Raw genomic sequence first — 17927 nt, forward strand, 5'->3', positions numbered from 1 at the left:
CAGTCTACAAGTAATGGCTACCTTGGAAGACAAAAGCCCTGAGGTTTTTTTATTGCTAAGCAATGTTACATGGTATGGAATATTCCTTTGACCGATTCAGTTCGTTTGTCTACAGGCTGGGGGGTGGGAAGGGTGGCAAGTGAGAAAAAGAGAAAGCCTTCATGCTGTGCTAACACTGCTCAGCACTACCCAAAACATTGGTGTGTCATCAACACTGTTTTAGTAACAAATCTGAAACATGGCACTCTATGGGCAGCTATGAAGAAGGTTAATTCCATCCCAGCCAGGCCCAGTACAAGAGTGCCATTAAAGAACAGATTCTTTTTTGTTTTAAATACATCTTTGTTCATCGTTCCTTTCCTTTTCAGAAAAAAACCCTGTTTTTCTCTGCTTATTTAGCTACCTGCAATGCCCTGCAGTCGTTAAGGTTTCCACCATCCCTTCTGCTCCAGTGAGAGGAGAAGAATCACAGTACAAGCTCCTTTTCTACAGCAGGTAGATAGTTTCACATGTTCTGATTATTTTTCTTGTAGGTACATGATCATCTTTGGCCCCTGTCCAAACACTGTGTAAGTTGGCAGCATCTGATGGTTCTTTGACAGTCAAGAGGTTTGTGGTAACAATCTGATTTTCCCACAGGGCATCTGTCAGTGCTAAGACAACCCTACATTTTAAAGAGAAGGAATCCTAAAGTTAGGAAACTGTTCAGTGAATGTGCAGCACTCTTGATAGTCAATAATTATGAGGAAATAAGGGGAAAATAGTAGGAAAATTTTATTTTAATCCTGTGCAATGAGTGTAATTCTACCTGGACTTGTTTTACATCCCGCTGTGTGTGTTTAGTTTTTTTGGGTTTGGTTTTTTTTTTTTTTCAATCCTGCGATGAAAGTGAAGTTGCATTAGAAGCTGTTGTCTTTTGTAGCACTAAACTTGGAATAATGCCTGTTAATTAAACTTCACCTGAGCCAATACAACTTTCTGTGTACATGTAAAAGCACAATACTGTATTGTGCAGATAAGAAAACATCCAGCCTTGCAAAAGTTTTTCTCATATCTGTTGATATTGCTGGACATGCAAAGACCTGTGTGTTCAGTTTCTGTCTTCTCACTTTGAGGATGTTTGTGAACTCTGTAAATAACAGAGACGAGTAACCTGCAGGTTGAACAATAGCTCTGGTCTGAAAAGCCTGAACTAAAGCACCTGGTGCTGAGGAAAGTATGAGTACATCATAAGACAAGATGGTATTTAGTGCTTCCACCAATCACTTATGTTATAGTAGCAATATAGTACCAATAATATGCTCTTTCTCCCCCCCTTCAACTTTCAGAATACTTTAGTTTATAGTGTGGAACAAAATGATCAAACTGCTGTTTGTACTTTGCCAGTATTTCAGGTGGTTTGATTTGACAGTTGTGTTTATCAGCTCCAAATGCAGGCATATTTTTAGCAGTTGAGCTGCATATTTTGGTGATAATAGTACACTAGTTCCTCTTTATTTTTCTGTATTTCATGAGATATTTTTGTAATCAGCTAGTCCACATCTATAAGTTTTGTATTCTAGCACAGAATGTGAGGAAGTTTACAGGTTGTTATTATTCTTTTTTAATAGTAAGCAAATGAATCTCTTAGGAAAGGTGGTCACATTTGGTCACAGCTAGCTGCATAAAATCTTAGTTATGTGTAAGTGGATGGCTGTGATAGGAATTTGTAGACCTATTTATAGAGAAGTAAATTCTCATCCAAATATTTATGGACTCCTGGGTCTGTAAATGCAGAGTTTGAAATAATGGCTGTGAAAAATCTCAGCTCCTGCATGGGTGTCCCAAAAGTGTTCAGTGCTAAAGACTTCTGGATAGTTTATAGAGGGCAGTTTGAGTGTCGATAAAGTTTATTCATTTGCATCTATAAGCATTAGATTAGACTGCATAATTATTTTCTTGTATAAAGCTTGTAAAGCCTTTAGACTTACAGAGAAGCCCTTGGCCTCATTAAGATGGTATATTGTGATGATGGTGACAGCTTTGCAGCAGGAGGAGGAAGTATTGTCTGCATGCAGACAGGGGCTTCCCCCCAAGGGATATGCAATGACAGGCAAAGCAATGAGAGGGATGTGACGGGGGCTGGAATATGCATACTGTGGTTCAGGAGACCAAAGCTCTGTCTAAACCTAATAGCAGATTTCTGACAAAAAAAAGATCCTTCAGGGAAGGATGTGGGAGCAGGACAGGTGGAGAGTAATCCTTCTAATAAATACATCTGCCTTTGGCCAACCTGTGTCTTTGGGTGGTAGCCCATTTGTGAGTGTATGTACAGGTGCAGTGAATGGTATTCGAGAGAAATAGGTGCAAATTATTTTCATATTGTATTTTGCAGTGGGATAGCAGAACATTGTCAGGACTAAAAGCATGAAAAGGAAAGTGCTGGGGGTGCAGCCTATCCCACTCCAAAAATTGCCATTTTAGAGGTTTTGAGTGCACTTCAGAAGAGATTTGCACTGTATGGCTGCAGCTGTATACCATTCCTGTTATATTTGCTGAGAAAAGGCTTTACTGTGTATTAATAGAATATATTGATTTAAAAAGCAGATAAGACAGGTCTTTAATTTGGAATTTGACATAAGGAAAAAAACTAAGGAAATAAATGACTTCTGTCTTTTCTTGCAACTGAAGTTTCTGTTGGTTGATGTGATCTGCAAGGAAACTACAGTGGTATTTGCATTGGCTAGATTCTTCTTCCTCTTACCTTGGCTACCTGCATAGCAGACTCCATACAAGAAAGTATTTCTTCCCTTTCTGGGTCTTGGAAACTTTAGGAAAGCTCTAGCTCTAAAGTTGCCAATTTATATGCTGTTTACTGGTATTTAAACTCCCACTTTCTTCTTCTTCTCATATGGTGAATTTTGTGTATTCCTGTTGTAGAATAAGAGAAGGTGTTTAAACATTTTCTAGATATGCTGCTCTATGGTTTCATTTTGCCCTTAGTTTCCAGGAAGAAACATTAAATGCAAATACTTTTTCTTTATTTGCAATAGGTCAAACTAATTTAGCTAAAGTTCACACCCATCTGCATAGAAGATTATTGTAAACACAATAAAATTCAAAGGTCATTTCTGTGACTGAAAGAGGATCAAAGGTGCTTTCTGTGCTATTTTAATCCACTTCAGAGAGTTCTAATGAGTTTAGCAAAGGGTGAAAGTCCGAGGCTTTCCCTTGCTGTTGTCCTTTATATAACTCTAGTAACTATTCACTGGTCTGTCATTATAACATGTTCAATGGTGAATGAAGGTGAATCTGGCAAGGGGAACTTGTAGTATAAGACCTCCTGATGTATGCTGATTTTGTTGATATGTTTCATCAGTTGAACAGTAGCAGCTTAGAAAGCAGAAGTCAATCTTACCCCTGATTATGAAGCCTGAATACTTACAGCCCATTACAAAAGTAAATTTTGATCTCTAGAGTCAGGTTGCAAAACCATTGTGCTTTACACGGTTTCAAAAATAATCTTGAATAACAGATCTGTATGTGGGATCTTAAGGTGTTTCCTGGTGCTTAAGGGGGAATATGCCTTTCTTGGTTTCTGTAAAATGCTAATATTGCCAGATTTTTCTTTTACTTAACAGTCAGAATATTTGCTATGGAGCTGGTCTAGCCTAGCTGGGCTCTTTTGAAGCAATTTAAGTGGAGGTTATTAGGCCATGACACCACTCTTAGGCTAAAGAAGTGGCCTGAATTGTGAACACATTTGGCTCGCTACCTGCAGGTAATGGTCTCTTCAGAAATCATGGTTTGCAGTACAGACAATCAGAAAAACCTACTCAGGCTTCACTGGTCAGCAGTTCGATAGTACAATAAATGATGATGACTTGTTAATGTAATACATAATGTAATTTTTTTTATCCTGTCCTGGACTGATCAATTGCTCTCTAGTTATCAGGGATGTTGTTTAACTCTCGTTTCTGTAATGTGAACTTGCAGTAACTTGTTATATTGCACAATCAAATCAGTTAACATTAATTAAAATATATTTGCTGAAGAGCAAGGAGTTACAGAGGAATACTTAGGTTTATTGTTTCCCTTTTTCATTTAGTTTTGAGCTGGCACAATGACCTCTGGTTCTGATTTCATTATGGTGATGTGTGCAGAGCTGCTGAGCTCTGGTAGCTGATCAGAACCGTGGAATGAGAGAGGGCTGTGGTATTTTGGTTATGAGGCTGGCGAGGTTTGCACTGATTCTCAGATCTTCCAATGTTCTGCTTAAAAAAAAAAAAAAAATTGTATTACTTGCTTTGACTCTGCTACAGATACCATATACAATCTTCCATCTCTTTTTCAGAGTTAACAAAATTATAGCTATGGACCTATAGAGAGGCCAAGGTGACAGTCACCCACCCACCCCCCACAAAAACCCCAAGACCAAACCAACCAAAAAACCACCAAAACACCCAACCAAACAACAGCAATAACAAAAACAAAACCCCAAACCTTGTGTAGAGTGAAAGGAAAAATACCCTTTCATTACAGCCCTGAAACTTCTTCCAAGCTGTTCTACCTCACTGAAGACTTTGACTCCACAGTCATATGTAGATTAATAGGGAAATTTCATTCCTGATGTAGAAAGATTGCTTCAGCATGCAAGTCTTCCAACTAGCAAAATGCCAGTCTGAAATTACCCTGTTCAGCTGATTAAGTCCATTGCAAAGAAACCAGCAATGTTTCCACAGAAAAACACAGACTCCATCAATAAACTTTCTAAGCTTTATGGTACTACCCAAGAGGGAATTACCCCCTGAGCGGATGAGGCAATTAATCTCTGTTTCTCTCCCTTCACTTGGAGACTTCTGACTGCAGTGAACAAAGCCCTTTAAAAGCAATAAAAAGGGTTGCTCCCTGAAAAAGAGTTGCTCTGTTGCTCTACAGAAATTTGTAGGATATTGTCCACACAAAGACCTTTCCCAGTGGAATGTCTCTTTTCACCAGTAGCCTTTGGAACTTGCAAGAACCACAAAGCATGCACCTACATATGCCCTGTGCTGCTCTGTGAATGGAGCGCGTTAGTATTCTGCAAGAATGGGATGTGAGATGCTACATTATATTGGGATTATTATCCAAGCCAGATCCTGAAAGTATGAAATGAGAATGCTAGTAAATGTGACAGCTTAACAACAACAGTATTTGATTTCACATTAATTTATCTCTTGTGGAGAACAGATATATTGTTTTTTAGACACATCTGTATTCCTCAAAGAAAACCAATTCAAGTTGAAAGAAAGTTTGAATGCCAGGAAGAAGATCATTAGGTGTGATAAATGCATCTCTGAATGATCTTAGTGTGCCTGCTGAAGGGAAGAATTTCAGAGAAGACTGGCAGAAATTAAAAGTTTTCAGCTCTGAAAAGTTTCTTGTTGGCGATACTAGTGACAGCCAACATGTCTCAGAGCTATCACTGAAAAAGCTGGAAATTATTTCCTCTGATGCTATAGCCCTTTCTCTTGGGAAGTAAAATGGGCAAGTGGATTCTGGTGTGATTAGAAGTAAATGCTTAATTTAATTAGCATTAGCTTTGCAGGACTGAATCCTTTGTGGGGTAGATAGAAACTTTATTGGAGTAGTTTGTATGTAGTATGTAGTTGTCCTATAACTCTGCTTAAATTAGCAGGTTAAAGTTACTTATACTTCTACGTTTGACCTGTGAAAAGAAAAAGACACTTAAAAGCAGAAGAAGTCAAGATACTCGGATAGTATTTTATATTTATTTATGTATTCTTCCCCAATGGACATTTAACTCCAGTTAGCTTTGTGGAGCCCGAGTTCCTGTAGGAGTATTCTGCGCTGTACTGCAGTGTGCTGGGAGAGAATCTCTATGCTAATCATACAGATGTTTGTTGGGTCACAGGTGGACAAGAAGGAAATTCTCAGTTAATGGGTAGTGTTTCCTATCCCACCAGTGCAATTTAAATTATCTGAGTTACATCAGTGATACCAAATGCAAAAATAAATAAATGGAATTACTTCAAGTGATGCTCAAAACATTCAAGTTGAATTGTTGTGCAATATTTTCACTTGCAACTTATGAACAACTTCCAATCTTCAGTAATGTTCAGTAATCTGTAATATTTTAAAGTTGTCTAGATCTATTCTTGCATATGTTCTTATGTTGCTTGTCCTTTAGCATAAGAAATGAAACATACCAAAATGTGATGTCCTCTAATTATCAGTTTGAGGAATGAGCCTGGTAAATGCCATGTTTCAGTCAGTTTACCTCGGCGGTTGACCCATATCTGTAGAATTTGCTCCCATTTGACATAGGATTCTAGTTAACAAACTCTATTTGTATGGGATTGAATTGGGAGGACCATGTACATTTTGTGGTTATGGAATTTAAGTTGGATTTGATTTAATAGTCATACTGGGTGTGATTATTATTTTTTTTTCTTTTTAATGTGCATCTTGAAAACCTTATGGCCTTTCAGGCATATTAGAGAATGATTGATAGGTGAATTGTGTAAACTGAAAGACTAAATACAAATGTATTTAGTCATAGTACTCAGTGGATAGTATGGCTCTTTTAAATGTTCCTACAAGCAGCTGGGACTCAAAATAAACAATTGCTTCTAATGTAGGTCCAGGCTAGCTACATGGCTGGTCCCTTTGAAGAATGTGGATGCACCTCCTCCAAAAGTGTTGGGCATGGATATAACCTGCCTGCATGTATAGGCAGTGTACAGTTTGGCTGCTCTTTTCTGGAGGTGAAAAAAACCCCTCCTTGGCTGCAAAGCAGCAGTCTGTTTTCTGTTTTGAGAGTCACTGCTTTCAGGAAAGTTGTGTAGCTGAGACTTGTTTGTTGCATTACTTGTCCAGTTCAGTCCTTTAACAATTACTTTTATTGCCTGCTTTTGGCCTCAGTCAAACAGCAAGACAAAGCTGAAGCAGACAGAAGTCATATATAGCATAGCGTCCTTGGGAAATACAGTGAAGACATTTTCCTAGGGTTTTTTTTAATGTTTCCAAATGATATAATCTAAAATGGTCTTCTGTGCAATCAGTCTTTGCAGGAAGGCTCTCCCGGAAACTTCATATATACTTATGTCATAAATCTGAATGCATATTAATAATTATTCAATTACCCTGATGCTTTGAACTGAAACAGCATTAGTGACTGTGTTTCTATTGGAAACCTGCCCAACCACCAAATTTCGTCACAGCTCACTCAGCCTCCTTAAAATATTCTTTTACAGATACTAGTATTGAAAACTGAGGTGGTTTTTTTTGATTCAACCATTATCTAAGTTACAATTTGCTTTCCTTCTGACATGAGGAGTACTTTCAGTTTAGTACTATTCTCTGTATTTGACTCATAACTCATTAAAACAAGCATCCAGGTACCGCATTACTAGCAAAGAGTGGATGCCAAAACATTTGAATTTTCTGTAGAATCCTGCTGGAAAAAGATTCCATATTTAATTGGATCATAGTTTATGAATGAAGGTGATCTGAACTGGGTTACACCTGCTTTGAAAAACAGAGGTCAAACAAATACCTTGAGCCCTACAGGGGACCCAGCAGATGCTAAAGGTTCCCTCTCTGTCTCAGCAAAATCTCTCCAATTCTGTACAGCTCCTCTCGTGACAGCTGGCTGTGCATCGGAAGCCAGTTATTGTCCAAGACAAAGTCTGGCAATCCTAATCTGGGTGATTATTGCTACTTTTTTAACTAGATGTAGGGATATACAGGAACATACTGCCCGAGGCTGAGTTTTGTAGTGCGTGATGGAGTGCATACCATGGGTGTCAGAAGTCATCCAGCCTGCACGCATTTTGTATATGGACAGGCACATTTCCTCCAGGTGATAGGAAACCTCATTTTATTACCAGTGAATTGGTTTGGATTTGTTTGTGTTCAAAATGATCAACCTTCCAGTTTAAAATAGTAGCGATTTTCTGACATAGGTATCAGACATAAAAATATAGGAAGGCTTGTGTTAAAGGAATTTAAGATAGCAGAAACTAGCCTTCAAATGTTAGGAATTACTGTCGACTTTCTTGCATTGTTTCCTTCACACACAGAATAGGTGCATTGCGATAGGTTATTCTCATTCTAAACAATAGTACACTCATAACACTTTCTGTCTGGAGTCAGAGTATTTTACTAAAGAGAAGCGTGTGGCTGTTTCCTGATGCGAATAACCTGCAGAAGGGAGTGAGCACAACAGATTTGGCTAACAGTTACAGAATGCAATGAGCGCTCACACTGGGGAGCGGAGGATTATTTAGTTTTTAACCCTGCAAGGCCTGCAGTTTAAAAATTGTGATTAATGCAGTGAATAAGTCTTGAATCTTGGGTCCTGTCCCATTACTGTTTTAAGAGATTAAGCCACTTATGCAGCCTTGGGACTGACTCATCTTAAATGGGAATTATTATTGCTTTCTTCAAAAAGCAAGCTAAATATCACTTCTTTCACCTAATAAGGGTTGTAAATGTTGTAAAGTTGCAGAAAAATGTTTCAGTCAGTGAAAGTGGAAAGGTGAAAATATCTAATCTTCAAGCCTAAGTATCATAAGTGTGTCATTACCTTGTGCTGGAAGCTGAAATACAGCTTTTCTGCTAAGTATCACTGATCTTATATTAGGCTGGGAACATTGTTTTGGGTCTTTTGATGCACTTGGTAAGCTATTATGTGTACTTCTTCCCCCCTCTGTTTCCTTCTCCTAAAGTTATAGACAATTTGAAAGGCTCCTTTGATAATTATTATGGCATGTTGGTAGGGAGGGTAGGGACAATCAGTGTAATAGTGTTCTTTTTCAGTTTCCACATTTTACACCTATATGCACTGAGTGAGTGACTTGTAGCAAAGATAGAAGTAGTTTGTTCCTTCTGCCCAGGAAGTACAAAACCAGTTATGTTTGTGTGTGGACACTGCTTATGCATGGCAGAGGTGGCCTGTGCACAGCATGGTCTGCAGTGTGTCCTGAAAGCGCTGGGCTTGCCTGTCCCCGCACAGGCTGCGTCGTGCACTTACGACACACCAGATCCGCTATAGACTCAGCCTGGCATGTGTCGTGGTTGCTACTGAAATATGTGGCAGATGAAATGGAGCTGCTGCACCTGAAAACTCTGGTAACCAAAGTCTTCAGACTTTGACAGCATAGACAGAGCTTGGAAATGAAAGAAAACGCCTGGGGGAAGCCTTGACGTGCAGGAGCTACTTTTGGAATAATCCTATAGCAAGTGGGATGTGCCCCAAAAGAGAAACTATGTGAGAAAAAGCAATTAAAACTGGAACTAATCAAATATAATGCCAGTTGGTGCAACAAGTAATAATTTGATATTTACAATCTGTTCTGGTGTTGTAAAACTCACTGGGGGGCTGATATGGAGCGCAAGATATTTTCTATAGCAGAGTCCAAGTAAAATGATTGTACTGATTGTAATTTGTAGGGCTGAGAATACTTTCCTGGGGGTATCTGCACCTCTGCTATTGTCTTCTCATCCGTGCTTCAACCTTACAAAGTATCGCATGAAGTACCACAGAGAGTAATTTGCTCCCTTTCAACTTTTTCCTAGGTGGCAAGACCACTGTCATCTGTCAGCACAGTAGAAAGAAGATGATGAAATTTAAATGAACAGCTTGAAATTGACAATTTTACTTGCATTGGTCTTCCATCGTGTTTTCCATGCCAGGCATGGCTCTTTCCCTGCTAAATAAAGTCAGAGTGAAATATATTTAACAGGATGTGGTTTTTGAATATGATTCTTAGTCTGAAGCTAATTTAATAGAGCATCCTCACTAATTTTGTGGAAGCTCTTTTTGTCGTTAGTGTTGTTCTTTGGAGGGATAGTCAATGGTAGTAATGGATTAAAACCAAATTTCTCTGTATAAATAACAATAAATTGAAATAGCTGATCTGGTAAATTCACTTGGAAAGTTAGGTTTTCCAAGTTCATGTGACATGCAACTTCTTAAATAACCACTTGCTTTTTGAATGTTAATAGCTTTTATATAGCTGAGTTTGAGATAAACAGATTTTTCCCTTTTTAAAAAGAAAAACTTTGGTCTTTAAGTTCTAATGTAGGCTGTTGATTAGTTCTCTTCCTCTGGGACTGGCATTTTAATAAAACTAGTCATCTTATAGAACATAATTTAGAAAAGAGAGAAGTCTTTTGTGAATAACTGCATTGCTTGTTTCTCACTGTGGTTTGAAACTATGTTTGAGTTTGTTTGCTTTTCCACTGGCTTTAATGAGAGAGTGGTGTACACTCAAAATTTCTCACATCTCTGAAGTTCCACCTCATAAAATACATACAGAATGTGTAAGTGAATGTCCTGCATTACTGACCAGAACAAGATTCAAATCGGATGGTTTTTTAAAAAAAAACAAAACAGAAAATGAACTTATGAGAGAAGAGCTCTGCCCATTGCTTTTATTCTTCAGCAAACTGTTCCATTAAGAATGTTTGCGGTTCAGACTCGGAGTATCCCTGACCTAGTTGTTTGAAACGATACTGAATTGACAGATTAAATGGTTGGGGAGAAGAAAGCTAATTTCTTGTGAGAGAACCTTGAGAAAACTTTAAAAGATTTATGGAAATTTCTACTCAAACTATCTTATCTTTGGATTTAGGAACTTAAACCTAAAGTTAAAAATAAAAAAAAAAATAGAAGTGAAATGCTAAGTAAGCATGTGCTCTAGGAGTTCAGTGAAGGAAAGCAGAGGTAAAAAAATCTCCCAGCTAGCATGTGTAAAGCAAGGAGTGAATGGTTAAAAAGGAAAGGAAACTTGTGGGGATGTACTTACTAAATATTTCACAGAGTAAATGACATATGAAAAGACAAATGCAAGGCCATTCAGGATTCATTTGCACAGACGCATGCTACCAGTCATCTAGGTATGTTTTCAGATTTTAATGAAGTTTTTTTTTCTGCTGGGAAAAAATGTGTGAGAAACAGTAGGGAGAGTGAATGCGAGTTAATGTTAGCTATGGGCAGGGACATTTTACATCACTCTGCCCTGTGCGCTAAGGAGCTGTGTGTGATGGTGTTTCAAAAGTGATGTCTTCTGTCAGTAACCAAGACGGACAGCATTTAGTTGGTTGATGTTTTGCAGTCAGTAAAAATCATCTGGGTCTTCTATTTAAAATATCTAGTGGACAACTTGAGAACCACTGATGCCTCTTTGCCTTAGGAGAGTGGATAACTGAAGCACTGTGCTAAAACCTTCTGAGCAAGCCACTGCTTGTGAAGACTGTTGTGTCTGCCAGCATCTGCTGCCATACTTAATTTCTCCAGTGATATTTCAGTGATCTTTCCTGGCAGGGGTGAAATAATTCCTTAAAAATAGATTACTTTCATAGCATTCAGTTTAACCATTTGTTTGTTCTGTGCTAAGTACAAAGTGGACGACTGCATTTTATCTTTAAAAACAATTAAAAATTGGATTTTGAATGAAGACTTACTGCTGTATACTTAACATGCTGAAACATACTTAACTGCTGAAAACTCAACAGTGTATGTCTTAAGTTGACCTCTGTTTTCATGTTATGGAGACAAAAATGAAAGGGTTACATGACTTTTGTTTTATACACTCTATTTTAAAAAATTACTATTTCACTAAAGTTGTGATATGGAGTAATGATATACAGTTATATATCAAAATCATACAGTACCTCTCAACAAACAAATGACAGCATGGGGGTGTTAAAGCAGGCTGTACAAGAAGATACTGAGAGACAAGTACATTATTGCAGGTTATTGAAAAATAAAAAACAAACTGTTGATAAAGGTATCTGGTGCCTGAGGGTAATTCATCAACAGTTTAATGGTTGCATGAGCAGCATAGATGTATGGTTTCTGAGTTACATATTGGAAAATATTGACATCAGTGGTATCCAGACAAGGAAAAGACTCATGAACCTTGAATGCTGAGCTATCTTTGTGAACTCTTATGCCATTTCTCTACTTGCCTACGTGCTTCCTTCATCATTTAAGGCCTAAATTGAGCACATGTTTAGATTTCTCATGTGCGACAGGGTGAGAGATATTTTTTTTATTGTGCCTTACTTCCCAAGTAAGGCAAGAGGGTCATCTGTATGCTTGACTCAAAACTCAAACCCATGACTTCCTGCATTGCTTGGATGATTCCAGACCTGTAAATCTGGCCTTCTAAATTTCTATTTGTGGTAATTGCTGTGAAATCCTAGCAATAATTTACTTATTAAAATTGCCTTACAGTCTCACCTTGTGCCACCTCATTGTCTGTCTCCTGTCCATCATGAAATTCAAGAAATTTCCCATGAATCTGTTCTGTGGGTGATTTTGCTGCTTTAATCAAAACAAGTAGCAGGTCCTAGGAGAACCCCAAGCCTCGATCCACTTGCACTGCTTTTTTTTTAATCAGGCAAGAAAAAATGAAGTTATTTCTTCAGGGAAGTGAAATGTAGCTTGCCCCCACTGGTGTTCTGGATGGCCTTTGATTAGCAAATTCCCATTCTCCTTTCTCTCACGAGTTGCTGCTTTCCCACAAGATTTTTTCACCCTTGAAAGGTATTCAGTCCTCTTGCTTGCTTTCCTTTCTTAGTGTGGCAAGCGCTATGGCTTTGTCCTTCACCAAAGACTGGAAGGACACCTTTCTATATGCCAGCAAAGATGATGACCTACTGCTGGTAAATTTTACAGCAAGAAATCCTGACTGCTGTGGTGCTAACTATAGCATTTAGAGGAAGCAAGGAGGATGTTAAATCAGTTGCAAAATGTACGTGTGAGGGCATTCATTGTAATCAGAGTTATTCTGGTAAAATTTTGTTTATGTAAAACTCAGTTGGAAATGGTTCCAGTTTTGATAAAACACAAGGATAGAGGGAAGGTGGCTTGTTTTGATAGTCAGAAAATGGGTCAAAGGCTTCTCCCTGGAATTTTGGTATGTTAAGTATATTTCCAGGTGTCTAATCTCTCTTGCCCTCTCAAATACCAGTGTGACTTTTAATTGCTGTACATCTTTGTGAATTCAGCTGTGTTATGCTGTGAGTACCTTTCTGTTTCCTCCAAGAGTTTTACTCTCCCCATCCACAGTCTGTTGCAAACACAATTGGCAAGGATGGAACTTTTAGTATTCAAATCTTTCCTGTAAACTGCCCTTTTATAGAGGTATCTGTGAAGAATTAACTTTGACTCATCCTGGCTTGTAAATATTTGGATTATGTGGTTGGAATCTCTTTATACAATAAAAGTGTTCAGTGCTATTATTTATTCTGGTCAATTATCTTAGCTTGTCAATTTTTTTCTAAATGCTGTTTATACTGGTGATAGGGAAGCAAAAAGTAAAACAATGTGTTTAAAACAAAGTCAGGGTGACTCGAAGGGAGGGGCTGCAAAGTCACGCCGATGTCGCAGAGCAGTGTACACCCAGCCTTATGGATTGTGGGTGGCAGTGCAGAAGACCTCGCATCAGTCTTCAGGAACAAACAGATCTAATGCTTTTAAATAGTCAAGTGTCTTCCTGTGGTGATTTATTTTGTTGAAACAGCAGTTTTTGACCAGAAATGGAGGATTAAAGTCAGGATGTCCTGCTGTTGTAGGAAGAGAAGATACCTGTAGGTCATAAGTATTTGACCAAAGGAGAATGTTTGTAAAATACAGTATCATTTGGATTGATCTCCTCTCCAGGCTGTTATCCTGATGAATAGTGGGCACACCCTAACATTCACAGGAGAAGAAGGCAGAGAGGTCCGAGCTGAGGCACAGAATCTGGAGCTGGAAGTTCTGTATTTAATTCTTGTCTGTGAAATAGCTCCAGCGTGACCGTAAAGTGCTCGCTGGCTGGTTGTGCCGTGTATCCTGGAATGAAGAGATAACAATAATAGCTGCTTTACAGGATTTATACAAAGCTAAATTTCTAGGTGTTTGCATCCGCCATCATGATAACAAGAAGCTCAGTGCAAGAATAACTAATCCTGCTGATACCTTGTGCAGAAAGGAGGAATGATTAAACAAATCTAACTGCAATAATGTATGTGCAATTACATCCCAGCTAAAAATTGTGACTTGAACTCCATATTTGTAAAGCTGTCTTTGTTTATAGTACTTGTTTCTGTGAAGCTGAACACGTTGCTGCTGCTTTAATTGCTTAATAATTTGAACGTGCTCATTTATTTGTACGGTTGCCTTTCCTTCCTTCCTTGGTGTAATTGCAAGAATGTTGAGATATTATTCCTATAAGTGATCCTTGTCATACAGCATTATCTTAGTGTTTCTGTTGTTCAGGAAATACTCTTTTTTAAAAGACTTTTTAAGACTTTAAAAGACATGTTAAAGGTTGTGTTAACTTACTAGGAACAAGGTTTTTGACAGAAGTTATCTAACGCACCTAATATCTATGCTTTTATTATCTGGAGTATGTCTTCAGCAACCAACAACTGTAGGAAATGCAGCGTGCTCTTATAGAAGACCAATGCACCTATAGCCTCCTCAGTGCTGGGAAGAGAACATCTTGAAAATATGCTACTTTTTTATTTCACAGTAATGCATAGGCATGCTATGGAATGGCCCTAACTATTCTTCCTTCATGTTTACTACCTATTTAGCACCCCACTTTATAGTTCTTTACCTAACATCCTACAAAATTACTACGCTTCTAAATCTTTATTTTTGACTCTGAGCAGAAGCGATGAGAACAAACTGCAGTCTCCACAGAGACTTTAAATCTCCAGCATTGCTATGCAGACTCTGTAATCTCTGCTCAGCCCTGTTTTACACTTTGTAGTGTATTTATAGCTGATTTTTTTTTAGTGAAAATCTGAGACATGCATATATCTCTAAAGATCATCAAATATGCTGTCATTTCCCTGTTGCCAACAGTGGGAGGAATTTACCACAACTACGCATACACACACACGTATGTATATAAACATATTTTTACACATTATAGATGCAGAAACGTCTTATTGGTTTCTGCGTCTAATTAGACAAAAAATAGATGAAGAAATCTTTGAGTACTAAAACAAAAGCTTTCTTTTACATTCAGTTTATCCTATACATGCTAGCTGCAGTAACCTAATCTCATTTACAATTTCTTCCTCTCCCCTTGCACCACCCTATGTTTACCTCTTCAGTGAATCTCTGTAGTCTTCACTTATACCATCTAATCCCCCAATTACCTTCCGTGTCCTCTGTTTCCTTGCTACAGTATTTTCAGCTCATTTCCTTACCTACCTTCATGTGAGCTACTGACTCTGCAAGAGGCAGTAAGTGTTGCGGCTTTTCAAAGCAATATAGTTGCTGGTTGATCAACTGATCTCTCTGCTCTCTTCAACCACAAAGGCTAGCTAGAATGAATCATGTATTGCTTTTCCTCCCAGTGGAAACCTTGAACTTAAATTTCCGCTCCTTTTTCAAATTTGGTGGAAATTGCCAAGTTTTAATAAAGGGGCTGACAACTGTGGTCATGCAAGTCTCACATTCAGAGAGTCAAGCTAACAATATTTGAAGTCTTTACTGTCAAAGTTGAAATGTTTAGGAGAATCGGATTTACCGGTGAATTTTTGTGTAAGTTAGAGAGGATGAAAGCAGTACTATCAGAATGGTAATAATGTGGGTGGGGTTTTTTTGGATTTTGGTTTTTTTTTGTAGCCAGCTAGTATCAAATTATGCTGGATGAAATATGGAAGGCAAATGTAAACTGACAGTAAAAACATGAGCCAAGTATGACTGGATTGTCATGGACCTGTAGGAATGTGCTTTCTTGACCTTGAACCCTGTCTCCCTGACAAATCTGGTAGTTTTATTGTCAGCTGAAGACAGGAAGAGTCCCAGAAATGAACAAAGACTTTTTATAGTGGAAAAAGATGTTAAAAATATTTGAAAACTGTTCTACTATATGAGGTGATATAGTAAATACACTATGAGAATGCTATAGGTAGGATAAGATATGTATCTGTAAGGTTATATAGGTGATGGAAGACTCTAGAAAGATTCCAAGTGAAAGATTTATGTGATGTTTGATACGGCTGCTACCTGTAAATCTAAGTAGAAGCATAGAATGATATAGGCTGGAAGGCAATTCTGGAAATTATTTGGTACACATTGCTTGTTTAAAGCAGGGCCAGCTCCAGAGTTAAATCCCACTTCAAAGTACTTCTGTGCAAGTACTTGTGAGGAAAAGGCAACGGCCCTCCTTTGCTAGGAAATCCACTGGATTCCAAAGGAACGCGGAAGGTGAAAAATTGAAGAGTTTTCTTATCTCATTCCTTCTGGAGAAAACAAAGTAACTGAGAAGCTACCTGTTTTCAGTTGAATAGGCAGCTGTTTAATAATTTCAGCAAATCCTGAGATCTAGCATGCAGCTAAAGCAAAACTGTTCAGTGGTAAGTCCTTATTTTTTGTTCTGTCCTCCAGGTCAGCTGTTTTGTAGACGTTCAGATTCTTGGACTGTTTTCTTTGCTGTAAATAAGTGTGAGGCCAACGGTCTAGAAACTGAGAAGTTTCATTTTTGTCCAAGATGGCTCTTACTGACTTGAGCATGTTTGTCTCAATGTGAGTTAAGGCAGAACGCAGTTAGCATTAAGATGAAAATTTAAAGGTCAAGAGAAGGGGCTCTAAGAAGGGGAGAAGACCTTTTCAATGACAAATATGAAAGTAGATTATTTACACTAAGATCTCCTTCCTCTTGCAGTCATTCTTTAGAGCTGCAAGGTGTTAATATACTACCCTAGTCATAAAGTATAGCCAGTACTTCCAATAAATGGGAAACCTGTGTATATCCTTTTGGAGGATGGATGAAATATGTCTTATTCCTCCTTCAAGAGCAATAAAGCAGCTTGATGTGACCTTTTGGCTGGAAGAAATCTTAATATAACTCCCTCTGCATCTCATTAATACCAATCCAGGGTTCACAAGGGAGGGGGCAGTTTAGTTGTGACAATTCCTAAGGCTTGGATGCACTGACTCCATAGAAATTTCTTTGCTCTGAAAAACTAGGTTGTTAAAACAAAACTACCATTCTACAAGTGTCAGTTTTGTTTAGGGGAAAAGGAAATAAAATGCTGACATGCACTTAAGCTAGATTGTTTGTGGAAATACTAATTTGGAGCTATTTGCTGGCAAAAAATTTTTTTAGTGAGTTTTTCTGCAAAATTTCCTGTGTACATAAGGAGGGGTTTTGGCAATGCCTGGTTCTCAGTGTTTTTTGAAGCACACTCACTCCTGCGATGCACCTTCCTGTGAAATCTACACTGAAAATTGCATGGTTGGTTATTTCGCATTTGAGCATGCACACTATTGCTTTTAGACAGCTTTTAGTGCTCCAAAGTAATTTTGTATAAAAAGGTCTAGATTGATGGAGATTGTAATGTTTTCTCTTCACCACGTAGCAACCTTGTTTTCTATAAATATTCCATTGATTCAGTGTGAATGGGGCTTGGTAAAACTGCAGAGGTGGTAAATCCCCCAGAGTGTGAAGAATGACAAGCTTTTTTCTGTACTGTTTGTATCGGAAAAATCTGTTTTTCTAAGTTCACATAAAGTCCTACTTAAAGTGCATCTAGAATAAGAAGTCTCTAGTTGTTTCTTTGTTGATTAGTTGTGATGTTTAAGCACTTTTAGACCTTACTCCTTTGCTGATTCCTGCTGTGGTAATTTGCAAGAAAACCCATTCCTGTTTTTTTTTTTTCAAATGTCGAGGCTAGGAGTTTACAGCGGAACCCCCGCCACCTTGCTTAGCCAGGACAGGCATGTGTGATGAAGTAAGACAAAGAATATGTAAAATCATCTACCTGTTTCCTGTTACTTTGTATTTCTGAGTGAAGTGTAATCGGTTTAGTAATGGAAGCATTTTTGGTTTGCTTCCCAGAAAGCTTTTTGCTTTCTGTTGAGAGTCACTGAGCATAGCATTTTATTTTGTAAGTGGTTGAATGCCTGGTGAGTGATGCAGCGATGGAAC

Source organism: Mycteria americana, chromosome 2, assembly GCF_035582795.1.
Source record: "Mycteria americana isolate JAX WOST 10 ecotype Jacksonville Zoo and Gardens chromosome 2, USCA_MyAme_1.0, whole genome shotgun sequence".
In the NCBI taxonomy this organism is placed as follows: Eukaryota; Metazoa; Chordata; class Aves; order Ciconiiformes; family Ciconiidae; genus Mycteria; species Mycteria americana.